At 41.8% G+C, this 19,303-nt stretch overlaps 1 protein-coding gene across 9 annotated transcripts in view; it reads left to right on the top strand.

Moving 5' to 3' along the window:
- Positions 1 to 19,303, top strand: part of ACVR1 (activin A receptor type 1) — a 122,615-nt gene that overhangs the window by 26,555 nt on the left and 76,757 nt on the right. Inside the window, exon 1 of one of the 9 annotated variants that reach the window (XM_070579829.1) lies at positions 18,795 to 18,885. The exons of the other annotated variants lie outside the window; for them this stretch is intronic. The gene's annotated coding sequence lies outside the window, so the exon portion shown is untranslated. Of the gene's footprint in view, positions 1 to 18,794; positions 18,886 to 19,303 lie in introns of those variants that run through there. 9 annotated transcript variants of the gene reach the window in all.

Here is a 19,303-nt window from a genome sequence, read left to right as displayed (position 1 = left end):
ACATTGTACATTGTATTCCCTTGCTCACATGTCTTTGGTGGCTCCGCTATTAGCTAATAAAATTAATATGACCTAGATAGATATTCAAGTTGCTGTTTCACCCCGAGTTACGTTTCAGGCTGTTCTGTCTCTCTTTAGTCTCTAATGCAGCAGTGTGCGTTTCCTCACTGTCTTCCATCATGAACAAGCCTCTTCCTTATGTGCACTCTTCCTCCTGCCTTTGGTGTCCTGCACCCTCCCTTCAGAGTCTTCCTCTGAGATCTGTTTTTCCCTCCATCTCTGTTAGTTTCCTAGGACTTCCATAACAAATTACCATAGACTTGGTGGCTTAAAACAACAGAAATTTGTTCTTTCATAGTTGTGGAGACCAGAAGTCTGAAATCCAGGTGTCAGGCCTGGCCCTGCTTCTCTCATGGCTCTGGGGTGGGATCCTTCTCTGCCTTTCTCAGCTTCTGGTGGCTCCAGGGATTTCTTGGCTTGTTGGCTGCATCACTCCAATCTCTGCTTCCCTCATTGTGGCCTTCTCGGGTCTCTGTGACTCCTTTGTGTGTCTCTTATAAGCACACTTGTCATTGGATTTAGGGCCCACTCAGATAATTCAGACAATCTCGTCTTGAAATTCTTAATTTCATTACATCGGGAAAGAGCCTTTTTCTAAATAAAGCCACCTTCACGGGTTCTAGGAGTTGAGATGTGGGTATATCTTTTGGGGGGTCACCATTCAACCCACTACACCCCCTCAGCCAGCAGTCATGGTTTATTTCTTTGACCTTTTGACGTAACTGGCATCACTAAACGATTTGGAACCCCTCATCTCTGTCCTGTCATTTTGCCCTTTAATGGATAATTTGGATAATTCCTGCCTCTTTGAGCAGACGATAAGCCTTGAGGGCAAGAGGGCTTCTTTTGCTATGCAACCCCTAGCCACGGGGTGCTTAAGAAACTGATAAATAAAACAAAAGAAGGCATGTAAAAATCCTAGCATGGTGATTATCAGGGTACTGTTTTGAAATATAGCAAGTAATCTTTCTCACTGCAGGTTGTTTGTTTATTAATTTCTGGTAGTCATCTTTTTGGGAGGCGGAACTAACTGCTTTTTATTTCTCAGGAACCTGAAGTGAGTAGCTGGGAGGGAGCAGAGCTGATAGTGGAATTGCAGAGCGGAGCGTCAGCAGGGAAGGGCAACCCTTGGCGGGACAATGGGTTTGGAGGTCCGCCAGGTAAAGCGTTGAGGCCGATTGGCAGATCCATCACTGATTGGCAGATCCATCACCGTGTGGGGAATCTGTCTTACCTGGTCTCCTGGAAGTCCTTATCTTCACTGGAATCCTTTCTAGTGGATTTTATAAACTTAGAAGACAGTTCTTGTAGGCACCTGAACTTGATCTTCCTCAGCACAATGGAGGGCCGTGCCAAGGGCAGCCCCTAACCTGGTTTTCTCTGAGGAGGTGGCATCCCAGTGTCATTTGCCCTACAGGCTCCCGCTGCTTGGCCTGCCCTGTAAGCGTGGCTGGTCTTTAAAGCTTAGCAGGGAGCACAGGTCTTAGGCTGTTTTCCAAACAGTTTTTTTTCTTCATTTGTCTTAATTTCAAGGTTAGCTGATAGTATCTTTTTTCTTTTTCTTTAGTCTCAGCTTTTCTTGGAATGGATGCTGGCAGTCTAACCCTATTACAGTTTAAGTGGTGCTGATTTTTTTGTGCTAAGCATTTGAAAGTGACTGATTTTCAGCCTTTTTGGTATTTTCAAGCTGGTGATACCTTCATTTGGAGTTTTATTACACCCATGAATCCTAATATAACTGCTCGAGTCTGTGAAATGTAACCATTGCTTACAGCGACAGCAAAGTTGTTCCATAAGGTGCTTCTGAATCCTCTCCCATGATATCATGGCTAGAAAGGAATGCAGAGAACTATATCATAATGGGAAAGAATGGATAATGGTGCCAGGCAAGTGTGGGTTTGAATTTCATTCTGCCATTCTAGCTTTGTGATATTAGGGAAGTTATTTAACCTCTCTGTGCTTCCATTTTATCATCTCCAAAATGGAGACAATAATTCCATTGTATTGTTATTCACGTTGGAAGGATTAAGTGGTAATGTGCATGCAAACCTCTAGCATAGCGGTATCTGGTACCTGGGAAGTGTTCAAAAAGTTGTGGCTGCTTTTATTATTTATTTTGTAGGGAAAACTGGGGCACTAGCAATATTAAGGAATGTTTCCAAGTCAACCACAGTAAGATTCTAACTTGCAGGATTTAGTAAACAGAGCATCAGCGTGTTGTGTAATGCGGTGTTGAATATGTCAGTCATTACAGTGTGGCTATATGGTATTTATTTCGTTAGTTTGTAGAAAGATAGAAAAATGACATGAATAAAAACACACTTATTGACTACATGCCTGAGCTGAAGCATTTATCATGCTGGCTCTAGAAAGCTATACTTCTCATTGGTTCAAGGCCTCTACCTCCAAACTCAGTGGGAGGATAGAATTTAGAGTATGGTTTAATTAGTGTTATATTTGTATTTTTAGGAATAATTTTGTGACTGTTCAAGTCTGAGAGGTTTATTCTGTATCACTCGGCTGTTATAATAGAGATGTGATTAAATACGTTGTTTGTACTAGGAAACCTTAAATTCATACACTGCCTCCCTGGTTTTCAGTTTGAAGGAAAAAAATCATAGTGGGTGAGCCTTACAGCAGTCCTCGGCCCAGAACCAGCATTTTGGACTAAAATTACTTTCCCTAAACCCCTCTGTGTATCAGATCATTTTAGGGGAAAGAAAAAGGGCACAAATTGCCACAAATTGAGTAAACGTGGCCATCATCTGACATTGACTATTGTGTTGTGACTGGCTGTTGAAGACTTGCCAGAGTTAATTGGTTCAGGAGTTGAAGAATTCCTGATGTACATTGTTCTTACGATGGAGGGAATCGTCTCAGGTTTAGGGCCTATAGCAGGAGACATATGGCTAGATGTATGAAGGAGCTTCCATGTGAAGTTTTCCACCTGAATGTAAACTGCATGATGGTAGGATCTTGGTTACCTTTGCTGTTATACCTGCAGGGCCTAAAACAGGGCCTGGCTCATTGTCTGTGCTCAGGACGTATTGGTTCAGTGCAGGAATGACAACACGGAGGAAAGGCAGTGAACTTAGGAGGGTCTAGAACACCGTCTCTAGTCTGTGCACTTTATTTCTGGGTTGGCCTTTCGTAAGGGTCAAGAAGTTGGTAGAAGAGACATCCATCCACACTGGAGACAGTTACTTGTTGGGACACCAACTGTTTGCCAGCTTGCCAGTGCTGTGCCAGGTGCTGGAGATGAAATGGTATAAAAGACCGTATCCAGGGTCTTTCTGCAGTGTTTGGGTAGTTGTGGTTTCCGTTTTGCAACAGTGGCTGTAACGAGGGCTGTCTCCCTAGAAGACCCCTCCTCAGTCCTGGGGTGAACTCTGGCTTGGGGGATTAGGTGGATCTTCAACCATTAAGCCTAAGTCAGTCCTGAGAATTTTGGTCCATTTTATTGTCCCTGAGAAGCAGCTAGGGAAATGGGGTCATTTATTTATTTACATGATTTCCCTATCTAAGCAGTTCTAGTGGCCTTCGGGTGCTTCTTTCTTCTCCCCACAAGTGAGAAGTCAGGGCAAGTTCTCTGCCCACCCATCCCGCTTCCTTACATCCTCCTGTAGAAGAACGAGTGTGAGAGTTTGGAATTCCTAATGACTGTCATGATGCAGAGGTTGAGAGTGGGCTGATCTTCTTATTCCCTTCTTCCCTCTCTTCCCTGTATTACAATTTTGAGCCTGTGTAGTCTACAGTGTTTTCTAAGCACCAAACTGAGATCTTATTTATATGATTTTCAACCTTATAGTCTCTTTCTGATCTTTGGGGATCAGAAGCCAAGTATGGCCAAGAGGAGAGTAGGAAACAAGGCTTGCCAGTGCATTGAGCAAGCTCGTATGCACATTTCATAATTTTTGCTATACCTGGTTGGTTATGCTGAATTTCTTGGGGGAAAAGGCCTGCAGTTCTATTACCAACAAGGGAGCAGAAATTGTGGTTGCTGTCGGGCCAGCAGCCAGGAGGATATTTATAGTCGTAGTGAGTGGCTGTGAGCCCACCATCTTTCTGGATATGCCTCCTGCCTTAAAGTTCCTGGTGTTCTTGAACCGAACCCTGCCCTTGTTGGCCAGACAGTAGTTAATGATAAAGCAGACGGCTGCAGGATGTGGCGCGTGATGTCCTTGGCGGCTCACAGCCTGCAGGTGCTTGAGCTTTGGCTGACCCGAACTGCCAGCGGAAGAGCAGGTGTCCCCCTCCCTGCTCTGGTCAGGGCTGTGATGGTTTCCTGGCCTTTCTCTGAGTTGGCTTCATTGATATGGTGCTCATGGACTACTTGCTAATCAGAGTCCATTTTCGCTCTGCCACGTGGGCCAGGTCGTGTTAAGATTTATTTATGGCACCAAAAGAAAATGCAGATCATGAATTTAGTTTCCTCCTCTCTCCTTGAATTCAGGTTAGATATTTAGACTTGCCTTGCAAAGGGGCCAAAGTGATGCTTTGCATATTTTAGCTCACATTAGGGTATAAGGACTAGAAGAGAAAAGTTAAAGAGTAAGTTCTCACAGTAAACAACCAAAAATGCAAAAAATTTTTCTTGTTCACATGGCAAGATATAACGTGTGTTTGTGTTAACAAAGTGGGTGTTTTTAGGATGGAATGATGGCTCATCTGTTAGTTTGTATTTGCAAGTGACAGAAAACCCAGACTAGCCTTTGTAAGGTGAGAATCCAGAGTCTGCCATACTGGGGAGTTGAGAGTTGGACAGATTTTAAATCTGGCTGGAACCACAACTCAAGCAGTGTCCCTGGGACTCCATTTTTTCCCCTAATTCTTCTTCCTTTGTTGTCTCCATTCTCAAACAGGCTCTCCCTTTGAGGTAGCAAACTGGCTGTGGCATATTCTCCCAGGTTCAAGTAGAATGAGAAAATCAAAACTTTCTTTTCTAGCAGTTCCTGTAAAATCCCAGGAGTCATTCTGATTGGACCAGCCTAGGCTACATCCCACCCCAATGCCGAATGCAGTGTGCTGATTGGTCTAGTCCCTCTACTCCAGCATTCACTCAGAATGGGAGGGGGCATATCCCCACCCCAAAGTCAGGGGTTGGTGCTGGAAGTGGGGGATGGTGTAGATAGAAGTTTGGGAGGCAAACAGTTCCTACAAAATGATTCTATAAAGCACGTATTGGGGACCCTTGCTACTGTGAAAGAGTATTGTTCTTGGACCTCCTGGATTGTTGCTTGATGGTTACCACCTTGGTTTTCAGAAAGCAGTGAGTTCTTGGTGTGTTTTCTAGGTGAGTCTGGCTTCCCTTAGAGGCAGAGGGCCAGTGATTTTGCTGATGCCCTGGGGATGCTCTCTGCAGGGTATCAGATTACGGTAGATCTTAATGGATGCCATGCTCGGTGGCTCTATGGTGTGACATTAGCTCCATTAGCTTTAACTGTATGCCATTACATCAAAGATTGTAGCTGGACAGCTATTCTTGACATATGTTTTGTTTGTCCCAGAAAACACGTGTTCTGTTTCTCTCTGGCCATTCAGATCCATTTTGGGTGACTGTCTCGTCAGCTTGGGGCTGGGGAGAGGGGAGGACAGGCTGCATTTTGGCAGCGCTTCAAGCCTGGAGCAGCATCCTGCAGCCAGCACCATAAACTGTATAATTTGTCCACGGAGGCCTATGCATTATAGAAATGAAAATTCCTTCCCTGACAGCGTTCATTGCTTAGCACGCAGCAATTTGGCTGTCAGAAACAGCTGGCCCTGCAGGGTGGGACAATGGAAAGGCGAGACCAGAGAGAGGCCAGTGCTTACTCAAGTCTCCCACTGTGCGAGGATCAGGTTACTGAGACTGTCATTAACAACAGACTGCAAGGAGCTCGAAGGAAAAGCTTCCAGTGAGCAGGAGCCTGTGGCTTAGACAGTGATTTTCCCCCATTTTTGCTGAATGGGGCAAAAAGATAAATTAAAAAATAAACTGTTAACCTTTGCTGACACTCAAATTTTGGCTTTCCCTAAATGTTCAGTTCTGAATGTGTCTTCTGCTTGGTGATGAGCATTTCTGAGAAAGTAAATCCCTTCTAACCTGAGTAGAGTTGGTGCATTTTAGAAAACTCAGAAAGGAGATGAGGCGCATGCGAGATTGCTTGACATCTGCATATTTGAAGTCTGTAACTTTTACGTTCTGCTTAAACAGAAGTAATGCTGAAAGGACCAGCATTGAGGACCCCCTGAGGCATGTTTGAGCATGACGTAGAAAGAGTGTGCCTTTTCTCCTGATGTATGTGCTGGACGGGAAAGGGACGGCGGAGTTGTGTGGTTTGGACCTGCTCTACTGTGTGGATCTGCAGTGTGGCTGGCTCTGTGCATTTTCCTGTATTGATTCCATGATGCACAGAGCATGATCTAAGCAGAAAGCACGCTTAAACTACAGAGGAGACAGCTGTCTGTTATGGGAGGACGTATTTTCTGGGTTCAGTGGCGCCAATTTTTCCCTATTAGTTTGTACACTAGAGATAAACTCACTAGTAATGTCTCATAAAGAGTATTTTTTTCCTTTTTGATAAAAATGCATTCTTTTAAAAATCACCCTTTAAATATAATTCCTGACTTTTATTTCACAACCAAACTTCCCATCTAGGAAAGCAGTAATAACATTTCATTTGTTTAAAGCTGCCTGTCAGACTGGGATTTTTTCCCTGTAGCAAGGGTCTGGAGGAGGTTTAAAGCAATGCGGTGGAAAGTACCTTGCCTTTTTGAAGTGAACAGCATTTCAGAGAGATCGGGTGGCTCAAGATAAGTTGGGCTGTTGGAATCTGGTTGTTGTTCAGCGTGGCTGGAGCTGTATTCCCCCTGCCCCCCTTCCCTCTAAATCTGTTTCCTTTTTATATGATAGAGGCTGAAGTTCCCAGATGTTGTTTGGATTAAAGAGTATGTGTGGGGAGGGGGAAAAAAGCTTTCTTAATGATAATAACAGAGTCAGACTGGCTGGTTCTGTACTGACAGGAAAATGGAGAGATAAAAACTCCATTAATGGTGTGTGCACTGCCTAAGTAGCCAATAAAACAATGCTGTCCTCACTGGAAGCTGGTCCTAGACTGGCAGCGCTTCGTGCCAACTGCAGGAGACAACAGCTGCCAAGAGGGGCTGAAGTATTCAGCCAGGAGTCTGCGTTAAATGACTGGCTTGAGGGGCGGTTCTTTGTTCCCTTCCTTCTCCTCCTCCTCCTTCTCCTCCCACTTTTGCCCATTTTCCTTGATGAGCCCTTCTTAATGCTCGCTGTTCCAGAAATTGAACCACATCTGATTAAAACTTAATGGTTACTCACAGGATGAAGTTGGCTGGTAGTTTTCAAGCCTATTTATCTGGGTTAGTTTGGGTTTGTGACAATAGAAATTGTCAATTTATATAAAATATATTCAAGGGTTACTATTCTTAAAGTTGGATAGTTTTCCTTAAGAACCAGGAGAACAGTCACTTGTCACAGATGTCACACTGTAGTTTCCCCCAAATATCTTTGAAGTTCCATGCTCAAAATTAGTAGCAAAAAAAAAAAAAAAAATTTTTTTTTTAGACGTCTTGTTTTGGAGAGTGGCAAAGGCTTCGTTTGGTCTTATTCATTCTGTGTCTACTTTCTGAGTCCATTCTCTGAAAGCCCTCTGCTCGGACGCTGGGCCGGGCCAGGCTGCGTGCAGGAGACCTCACTTGGGGAACTTCTATCTCAAGGCCAGGGAAGCCCTGAGGTCTCCAGAGAAGGGAAGGAAAGAAGTGCTATTCGAGGGGTGGAGAAAAGCTTTGAAAATTCAACAGAGAGGTGAGCCAATGACCTAGTCCTGTCTGTTTCCTGTGAGTGTGAAATCTAAGTTCCTTTGAGTTTTTAATGTATGGTCTATGTCGGGGTGGAAAGAGATATTTGAGTGCTTACTTTTGTGCCAAGTCCTGCGCCACAGACTTTACCTCTATTAGGAAGTTAATATCTGTAGCCTCATTTTACAGGTGAAAGAGAGGTAAAGCTTGAAGAATTAACTTCCCCAAGGCTGCAAAGTCTGTTTCTCATATTCTTGGTGCAGCTGGAATGAAACAAATTATATGAACTGCTGTATGGTCTTTATTGCGCATAATTGCAGTGGGCCTCCAGAAAGGGAGGTGGGTGTTCTTTCTCTAGATCCAGCAGAATACTGGCAGTGGGGGGAGGGGCACACACTGCTTTTAAATCCTGGAAGGCTCCATGGAGGAGGAAAGACAGTCATTGATTTTTCACACACTCCCTTGTGGGCATACCCTGTGTGAGGCACCCTGCCAGGGCCTTAGGACTCAGAGCTGAGGAGGCCAAAGTCCTGCTGTGAGAGGGTGGCCTTCATTTCCTGGTGGGCAAAGCCAGGGCAGTGGAAAACCAGGATGGGTGTCCTGGCACGCTGGGGGAAGTGAATCTTGAGAAAAATACCTGGTGATGGCTTGGCTGGGAGTGAGGGTTGTCCGGGTTACGCTCCTGAGGTGGAGGGCTTTGATGTTGGATAAGATGTGTAGGGAAGAGCAATAAGCCATGATTTTAGGTGCACCCTGTGCTTCCCTTTTGGAAATTACACGTGGGTTGTGAATGGTTTTATGGTTCCTGGCTGCATACCTGTCCCTTCCAGGCCACACCAAGTGGCCCGTGGCCATAGTATCTCAAGCCTGGTTTCTTCTCTTGTGACTAAAGATGGCACAGTAAGGTCTGTGGACAAACCATATTCTTTTAGATAAAACCTGTAGGTGAGGCATTTTTTAAAAAGTATGTGGCCTTTCCTGGGATGGTTTTTATTTAGATGGCAAACTAGAGAGACTGTTCTAGGAAATACGATTCCTTAGTGATTAATATTAGGTATCAAGTGACCTTTAACATGTCATGCTTAATACTACTGTGCAGCTTGTCTTTTTCTAAATGTCAGAGCATCACTGTGTTAATTTTGTACATTTGAAGAACATGGGTGAGTTTCAGATGTGACACCTTAGTTTTCATTTGTAGATTTCATACTATAAATGCCTCCTTAGTGTTCTTGATAGATGTCCGTATATGCATCCATATTGATAAAGAATAGTACCGGATATTAAATTAAAAGTGGCGTTGGCTCGTTGGTTGGTGGTGACCTGCTTTCATTTTCTCCTTACTAGATAACCCTTAGGGGATGGCATCTGCATACTTACTATCAGTGTGAAGGTTTCCTTTTAGTCTATCAATAAACTCTACTGGTTAAGGGATCCTTGGTTATACCGTTGGTTTTTAGTCCTGCCGTGGGGAATAGCTACATTGCAGGTCATTGTGAGAATTGCAAATAATTTATTATTTGTAATTGACATAAAGAAGTTTTGACATACTGTAGAGCCAATTCAGTACCACCCTCTCCTATGCATTGTCGTGTCTTCCAGAGTGAGAAAAGAAGGCAATTCAAAGACAAGTCAAAGTAACTGTATTTTTCAGTTGTTAAAAGATAAGAACTGTTAAGAAAAAGAAGGGAATGAGTTTCACGGAAGTCAAGATTAAGCTTCTAATAATAACAAGAGCATCAATAACAATAATGGGCTATATACATACCAGCTTCTGTTCTGAGTGCTTTACATATATCCGCTCATTTAATCCTTATAATTGCTCTGTGAGGCATGTACAACTTTTTTATCTTAATTTTGCAGATGAAGCACATGAGGTACGCACCTAAGGCCCTAAAGGTAGCAAATGGCAGAGCCTGAATTCTAACTCGGGCCGTCTGGCCTCAGTTCGGGTTTTCACCACAATGTGGGGGAGGAAGAGGATAGTGACTGAGGACACCCGGGATGGGCTAGGGCATGGAGTGCTGGTTTTTCCTAAAAAAAAAAATAATAATTAGGGCCTTTAGTTGCGTTTTTAGTATATATGGATTGAATATATATTCATGTAATGTTACATATGTGTATATATATATATCTCCATGAATTCATACTATATTTGAGAAATGGCAGTAAATGTGTGTGTGAAATACTTAGTTTCCTTACCATTCTTGCTGTTTGATGTACAATAAACCCCAGAGTTGGGAATCACTCATCTCCCTCTAAAGAAAGAGCATATTCACATATGGAAGTTATGGAAGCTTTTCCCAATCCTGGCATGTCCCTACTTTCATGGAATAGTCATATTTATTTGCCTTTTTTTCCCCTGAATTACCTTATATATTGGCTCTTGTCTTTGCCAAGGGCATTAGGAGTTGACTATGACTCTGAAGTCGAAGTTAAAGCATGTTTGTGTGTGTGTATGTGTGCTAGGAAGGTTCATACAAAATTATGTTTAAAATAAGATAGCTTCTAGGCATCCATCTGACCCACACTTAGATGTCCAAAGTGAGAAATGATGGAAGGACACCTCACCTCAGATTTAGACTGTATTAAACGAGTCCAAATTTGGTTAAAAGTTCTAGGAGACCCAATTGAATTTATACTAGAATGTGTCATCTGAAAAGAAACCTGACTGCACAGCAATGCTGGTAGAACCAACGAAAATGCTACACACGAAACAACTAAAATGTTAATCAAAAGTTATTATCTAAGGGTTCCCTCCCCCAATACTTAATGCATTCAAAATTAGAACTAACGGAAGCTAGCGAGTCTTTTCATTCTTGCCAACTTTAGAAAATAAGCCATTCTAAAACTTAGAGAACATTATCATTTCCCCCTGGGATTTAAAAAGTGAAAAAGCAAAATCAGGGCAACGAATGTTTATGAAATGGATGAGCGTTTGGTGACCTGAAACTCAGTGGAGTTTTTCTCAGAATTCTTGACAGTGTGAATGGTAAACATAGCCAACTGCTTAATGTTTCTATTTCCTTGTTATACTTGTGTTGGACTTTCATGGTCCTGTCTTCCTATTGAAAGAACCTCGTCTCAGTGATATTCAGCTCACTCTCCAGCTCCATCGGAGAGCAATCTCCAGGCGCTTTATTTAATGTGCAGCCCAGAAGGATTAGTTTGTTAACCCGTTGATCTCTTGAGGAGCTTTGAATGAGAGAGTTTAGCTGGCCGTAGGTTGGCCTCTACCTTGGGGAGGGCACGGCTGGCAACTTGCTAGTCTTTTTAGCTCTTCTTGAATTTCTTTTCAAGGGTAGAAACGCGTGGCATAAAGTTTGTATGTTTATATATATGTTTGTATGTATATATATGTGTACATACATACGTATTATATATACATATTATTATTTTATTATTTTTTTTGGTGAGGAAGATTGGCTCTGAGCTAACATCTGTTGCTAATCTTCCTCTTTTTTATATGTGGGATACCACCACAGCATGGCTTGATGAGCAGTGTGTGACCTGTGCCCATGATCTGAACCCGCGAACCCTGGGCTGCCGAAGCAGAGTGTTTGATCTTAACCACTATGCAAACAGGACGGCCCCTATATGTATTTTTTAAAGGTTAACTTTTTTTCCCTCTAATTGTTGCTTGGACAAACAGAGCACATTTTGAATGAGAATACTGTTATTAAAACCACTGTGTGGAGAATTAATTTCACATTAGAAATTCTGACCCTGTTGGGAAATTTGGGTTATTGATGGTAAATATAGATTGTTTGTTCTAATTGCTTCTTAAGAGTTGCAATATCACAAATGATCGAAAAGCTGATGTTTCAACTTGTGCTGATGTAAATTAATCACAGGTGTGGAATCTTGAGGCTTGAGATGAAAAGCCTGTTAACACAGTCAACTTCAGGCATGTTTTATTATATAGAAATAATCTATAAAAAAAATGAATCCTGGTGCAAAACTACGTGTTCTAATTAATAGCAACCCAAATCAAGAGGTTATAATTCCATTAGTGGGCAGAATGCTTAATGACACTTGAGGAGATTAAAAGTATAGAAAATGTCTCTGCTTTGTGGTTACTCATATAAAATTACTTAAGTGTGGAATCTAGAGATTTAGGTATCGTAGATTATGTAGTCTTGATAACAGCACTTGCTTCTGGGAGCAGGCCCATTCTCACACTCTGACTCCGTATCATCCCCATTCCAAAGCATCGTTGAAACCAAAAAGGGGATTCCAGAGGAGTGTACCCTGATTCTGGCTGGCTTTGGTCCTGAATCTCCACTTGCCACGTCCTTCCTGCTTTTACATCTTCCCTTTTATTTTTCTCCCAGCACCTGATACGTCCTTTTGTAGAGTCTGTTCCATTTTAATTTTCTGCCGTTTACCCCCAGTCTGAGCGTGGTGGTGATTTGCAGATTCTCAGTCTTCTCATCTGATAGGTAGGTGGCGTCTGCCTGTTTTAGAGCTGGGGCTTGGGGCTCAGAGAGTAACTTGCTCAAGATCCCCGAGCCTGGGAAGACCTAGGTTCAGTTCCCAAGCTCTGTGATTCCAAAGCTTCGGTTCTTTCCACAAAAATGAATTGGGAGACAGTATGTCCATGTAGTTAAACAGGCACAGCATACATTCAAGGTCTAAGTTGTATAGAACAAGGTGTGAGAGCTTTCAGACTGATTTTTAAAATAACAGTTTTATTAAGTTAGTTCATATACTGAAGCATTCACCCTTTTATGGTATACAATTCCGTGGCTTTTAGTAAACCCACGTAGTTGTACAACTGTCACCACTATCTGTTAGAACATTTTCATCACTCCCAAAAGAAACCATTAGCGTGTAAGACTGATTTTAAAGATCAGTCTAAGATCATTGAAGTAGAAGTCAAAGGTCGGGCTGCCAGTCATCATGTGATCTCGGTGAGGATAGAAGCTGAGTTCATGGGCCAACCTCCCAGGGGACACCAGTGTTTCTTCACTGGTCACAGAATCCTCCAGAACAGTAAATTCTCAGCATTTTTCTAAAAACTTCTTTATGTTTTTGATTTTTCTAAAATATATCTGTCACCCCGTTATTTTGATTGGAGAATTATCTGCATCTCGAGATTTCTAGGTCATCTTCATTGCAGGTTTGCTTGAACACATTAAATGAATCAATACAGTTATGATCTGAAATGACTCATGCATTAAGCAATTTCATGTGTAAACTCAACGTGATCCCAGCCAGCGAGTGCAAATAACAGGCCAGTTTATTCCTTGGATCTTCCTTCTCCTTATCATTCAACTTTGGCCATTGCCTCCTTGCTGTTACCTTTTTTATGCTCATTAAATTAAGTTGAATACATTATATAGCAGTTTATGTATTTGTTCTTTTCTTCCCACTATGTGGTCTGAAAAGGTTGGGACTGGGAAAATGAGTGGGTGTCGGGGGGGGGGGGAGAAGTATTAAGAAGACAGCATTTTCATGGTAAGAAGAAGAGCTCATCTTTTTCCCATTCTGGCCCCCAGCACATTGAAGATATCTGGAAGGAGGCCAGTGAGTGAGAGCCTAGCCATGGGAATTTTATGGTGGCCTGGCTCCAAGTGACCATCTCGGGAATAATTTTCTGGGAAAAAAATTAACGTTGTTCTTAGAAGATGAAGCATCTCCATTCTTATATTTTACTGACATCTTAATTTCCAGTAATATTACAGTTTTAGCATGGTATTTGAATGTTGCTCTCAAGTTACTTTTCTGTATATATATATATAATTTAGAAAAAGATTATGTTCTAAAGTGTTGGAGTAGGGAGTACGTCCTTGTTTTTATATGTAAATCAGTTGGAAGCTGTGGTTTAGTGTATGCATTTGGTTTACACGTTGTCTTTTTGTATGAAATAAACACTTGAGTTCTCTTTTAGTCTCTATAATTTAGGATTTGGGGGAGGTTTTTGCTTTGAATTAAAAGCCATGACAACACTAAAAGTGAATTCTGGTAGCCCTACCTCCTTTTTTGCCGTTAGCATTTCTCAATTTTTTTTTTTTTAAAGATTTTGTTTTTACTTTTTCTCCCCAAAGCCCCCTGGGACATAGTTGTATATTTTTAGTTGTGGGTCCTTCTAGTTGTGGCATGTGGGACATCGCCTCAGCATGGCTCAATGAGTGGTGCCATGTCCGTGCCCAGGATCCAAACCAGTGAAACCCTGGGCCGCCAAAGCAGAGCGCGTGAACATAACCACTTGGCCGCGGGGCCAGCCCCTCAATTTTTGTTGTTCGTATTTTCCTTGGAGAGTTCCTCTTATGTTTTGAATCCATTATCAGGGTTCACTCATTCACCTATCAATATTTCTTAAAGCCCAATTGTTTTTAAGACTATAGAGATGAAAAAATACTACTTCAAGGAATCCGCAGACTTACTAGGCAATGAAATAAAAAAAATTGAAATGCTCTTTTTAGGTGCCATGATAATTACGTCTGAGAACAATAGATGAGGGTGCATGTATCTCAGGGTACGGGCAAGGGGGCTTCAAGGAAGGCTTCCATCAGGAGGTGATTCTTGGGCTGATCCTGAAGCATGGGAATTTGCCACATGGAAAAAGACATTTCAGGCGGAGAAGTGCAAAGACAAGAGGTAAACAAGATCGTGGTGTCCTCAGGGAACTGTAAGGTGCAGTTAGTCAGAGTGCCTGTGGGGTGATGACTGGATGAGGTTGGAGAGGTCTCAGGCCAGGTCATGGAAATCAGGAATCTGCACATGCTAAGGAGAGCCACTGACGGCTGAGCAGAGGAGAGGCAGCTCGGTGGCCATTGACTGCACTGTAGGCAGGTATTTACTGGAGATGGCAGAGGGGGCAGCTGGAGTGCTGCTTGTGGGAGACAATAAGGGCGGAGACAAAGACAGGGGTGGGGTTTATCCGGTGAACTCCTCAGTTTCCAACTTGGTCTTCAAGGTTCATTGATGGCTCCATTGCATGAATAGAACATAAAGAAAGATTAGCAGGTTTGAGTTGGTGGGTGAGGTGGATGTGCTGACTTTAGTTTTGTGAATCTAGAGTCCGTGTTTTGGAAACTGGGCATATTCTCATAGACTGGTCTTGATAGACTCCCCACTGTTATTCTAATTCTTTTTTGTTCATTTTCTTACTCAATTATCTTTCAGTTGGCAAACAAATTATTGGTACCAAATTAGATTAAAAGCAAACCTCTGTGAGTTAAGCAGTACATTGCTAAATCAAATGAAACATGTTATTTTTACTTTTTTTTGAGTGAGTGGGTTGGGTGCCATCTCAGTACAGGAGTAGTTGGAAAACCATCTTTAATTAGAGAGGTAGCCTTTCCCGTTAGCCTAATTCTTGAGGAATCATGCTAGCAATTGTAAACGAAATACCTAAACGGAGAATCTTTGAGCTGGAGGGAAGCTTAGCAACTTGGGCCACCACTCTCAATTTATAGTCAGGAGAAATGGATGCCAGAGAGGGTAAATGACTTCCCGGTGTCACACAGCTATCGTGCAGGGGTGCCTCTAGCTCATTAGTTCAGTGTTTTCTCCACTGCGCCTTGATGACTCCCTGCAGTAATCCCATCCAGATGATATGGTTTGAAGGGCTCAGATGCTCAAGGCTGCTCAGTCAGTGGTAGACCCAGAGTCCCCTGGATACTTGCCTTTAATCTTACTTTAAATTAATCTCACTGTTCACTAGTCAGCAAATATTTGTTGACTAATCCGGAAACGATGTTACCCCAATTATTATAAAACTAAAAGATAAATAAGAGCCTGTTTTTCTCTTCAAGAAGTTTGCAGGTTAGTTTTTCAGATAACACATTACAGGACTGGCAACTACTTCTTATAAAATGCATAGGTTGTCTGACATAATTATGGATATGTAACACACACACACATAATAACAACAACAAGAAAACAAAGCCATACAACATGTTGTTCATTTTTAATTTTTTTTTTTTTAACTTTAGTGGGTCTTTTTTGCTTGGTTACTTGTTCTCTCTGCACAGGTGGCAAGCAGTTTCTGATCTAGCCTTGGAAATGCCTATATGCCTGTGGGCAAATAATACATTAAACCAAACACTTAGAAAAAAGAATGTCGATTGACTTTTATTCACTTTATTCTCCTTAGAACTTAATTAGGGAGAGTGATCTGGTGAGAATTTTAGCTTGGTAACTGACAAATATTTGCAAGAGGATATTGCAAGAATGGTTTGTAAAAGCTTTAGTTCTCTGTCCATTTATTTTGGCACCCCTCTTTTGTAGTAGCCCCTTTCAGTGTTTCTGGAAATCTCTGAAGATACAGTTTTGAAAAACTTAACCTTACCGTGGTGTAGTTGTTTAGTTAATAAGTGTGCTAAGAAAACTTATTGCCATACTAAGGGGAAGACCGCTTTTATGAAATAGTACATTTTCTATAATTCTTTATATATTTCTTTATGGTTCTTGTGTTAACCTATTCCACTCAAATACAAGTATTTAGTACTTTTTGCACTGCTTTGAATTTAAGTCTGGGGTAGAAATTTAGCCATTTAGTGATAGAGAAGTTTTCTTTACCAAGTTTATGAGCTTGAAATTATTAATGCTTTTGATTTTTCTGTAGTTTTAAGCTTCATTCATTCCACAAATATTTAAATAAATCTCTCATCATGCTAGACTAGACCAGGCATTGGAAGATACACCAGGACGCTGGATACAGAGAGTTCCTACTTTCTAGAGGCTCCCCATTGAAGTTTTCCTAGTATCTGTCTAATGAGGGTTTTATAGACACAGGAACCCCAGAGTAAAGTTTAGGAGAAACAAAATGCCAGACACCCCATTAGAAAACCAGAACATCTGGTTCTGGCCCAGGTGGGTGGCATCCCTGTGAACTCTTGTAAAAGTCCTTTGAGATCATCAGCTGATGAAAGGCTCCATAGTATTATGTGCGAGGGTAATTATCCAGGATTACCACATTACTGAGAGACAGCAGATAAAACCCGGATGCCTCATGGTAATGGAGAGTGCTCAAGTGCTGCAGGAATGGGATTTACATACATGAAAGCTGGACCCAACAGACTAAGAAAGGCCATATCATTACCAGTGAAGTCTGATTCTGTTTCAGAGGAGTGGGTTGGAAGGATGGAAGAAATGACATATTGCTGCTTTCATACCTTTGCCTGTTCTTCCTCCCTTTCTACACCAGGTACTCTAATTCCTCACTCAGAACCTTTTTGAGATTTAGATATGCTGGAATAGAGCTACTTAGATTTGGGCTAGTGGGGTGTCTTGAAACTCAGATCTCATCCAGAAATTGACATGACTCCATGAATCAACTACAGACCCATTAACTGGGTGAGGACTACCAGGATTTGAAAAAAATTAACACCTATGGTATGAAAGGAAGATAGAAAAATAAGGGGGAAAATGTGACGGATCCACTGGATTTCTTTATCAAGCTACCAGCTGTTCTGCAAGGCGTACTGAAAGGCTTACTATGTAATCAGTAACATCAGCTGACCAGAAATGCTGTTTCCTTCCCAATCTGGTTAACAAAGGACACCATTGGCCTTGCGTGGGGAAAGAAAGAAAGAAAGAAAAGGAGAGGACAGGAATGAAGAAGGAAGAGAGAAAATGAGTGAATTATGTGGCTACCTAGGAGAGAGGCATGTATATTTCTTTGTCTTTCTATCTGCCTGTCTTTCTTGGAATCTTCTCTTCCCTGAAGTCACACCTCCTATCTGGTGAGGAGTTGACTAAGGTGTATTATGTTTTAGTCTGTAGCCTTCCCATCTGGTGTCTGCATTTCTTCTAAGCTGCCACCAGTGGGGGAATGAGTATGAGGTATTAGTCTTTCACGTTCTCTCCTTTCAGGCTTCTCTGCAGAGCCCTTTATAATATTTATTTTAAAATGGCTATTTTTATGAGTCAAAATGGTCAAATTTTGGCAATTTCTTATGATTCAACCTAATAATTCAACCCTTGTGATTCTCAGTATTTCTCACTTTCCTCTTCTTACACCTGCTCCTTAAATATTGAATTTATAATAATAGCTGCCATTTATTAGCACCCTTCACATGCCATGTACTCCCCACGCGGAAGCTCTGTGCAAAGTCCTGATGCCTGTTTTGCCAGTGGGAGATGGCAACTCAGACACTTGTCCCAAGATTACATGTCTAGTGATTGGCAGGACAGGGATTCAACCCAAGAGTCCTTGGTTCAAGCCTAACCCTTTGATGCTGCTATATCCCACTGCCTTTGTTCCCTGAGTTTTATACTTCATTCTTTAGCCTTACATTTTTGGCACAAATAAATGAGTCTTTGGCGGACAGATAAATGGGATTTTGGTGGGCCACCAAACTGCTTCAGATGAGGGTGTTTGAGGTTATAAATTTTAAGCAGGTTATCTTCAGAAATATATTCTGATACTTAATTACATTCACTTCTGGCCACTCCACAGCGGATGCCTCTCATCTCAGCCAAATTATAATTTAAATTCTAGAGGAGAAAGGTGCTCTGATATTTGGGCTTTAAATCCATCCCTGGGGCCAAAGCATTAAGAAATCTAATCTTCATCCTGTCTCCACTTTGGCTGGTCTTCTCTCTGGGCTTTGAGACAGACCTCAATCTTTTCCATAAAACATTCTGGAGACTTGCCTGCCTCTTCTCCCCAACTCTTTTCTTCCAGCCTTTAAAAGTCTAATGAGTTTGATCCCTACTCAGTATCTAAATATATATGTGGAGAGAATAGTGTTTCCATGGCAGAATTTCTTCCCAAGATTTCTTGGGAAATTTGTGTTTTTCTAAATCCTGAAAAAAAGCAGTTACGAGATCAGGTAAATGGGAAAAGGTGTTGGAATTCTCCTGTGAGAATGAGACAGTCAACATAGAGACATTAATAGACTGAAGGAATCCACTGATGTCAAGTTGAAAGCTAACCTGCAGAGTTGAAGGATAAAATTGACATTTCCCAGAGCCAGGACAGGATAGGGGCACAGAGGAGAGACCGGGTCACGATTGCTTGTAGCTGTTGCTATGCTATAAATGCGTTTGTGGCCCTGTCTGCTGCTACTGGTGAGTCATCCTCGCAAATAAAATAAGTATAAGTTTATATGCATGGCATATTGTATACAACGCCTGTGAGTGGTATTCCAAGAAATACGTTTCTGAAGCAAAATAAGTCTTTAAAATGGCAGTTTCAGCATGTGATTCTGTGTAGCGTTGTTAACCTTCGTCTTAAATCCAAATGCAGGTTATTGTAGAGGTCAACAAACTTTTTCTCTAAAGGGCCAGATAGTAAATATTTTAGGCTTTGCAAGCCATATGGATTCTGTCACAACTATCAGCTCTGCTGTTTTAGTGTGAAAGCAGCCATAGACTATACGTAAAATGAACAAGTGGGGCTGTGTTCCAGTAAAACTTTTATTTACCAAAACAGACTGTGGGCTGGATTTAGCCCACGATTGGAATACAACCCAATAATGTTCACTGG

This window comes from Equus przewalskii, chromosome 17, assembly GCF_037783145.1.
Source record: "Equus przewalskii isolate Varuska chromosome 17, EquPr2, whole genome shotgun sequence".
Taxonomy (NCBI): domain Eukaryota; kingdom Metazoa; phylum Chordata; class Mammalia; order Perissodactyla; family Equidae; genus Equus; species Equus przewalskii.
The sequence above is the reverse complement of the archived record's forward strand: the minus strand, read 5'-3'. Positions and strand labels throughout refer to the sequence as shown.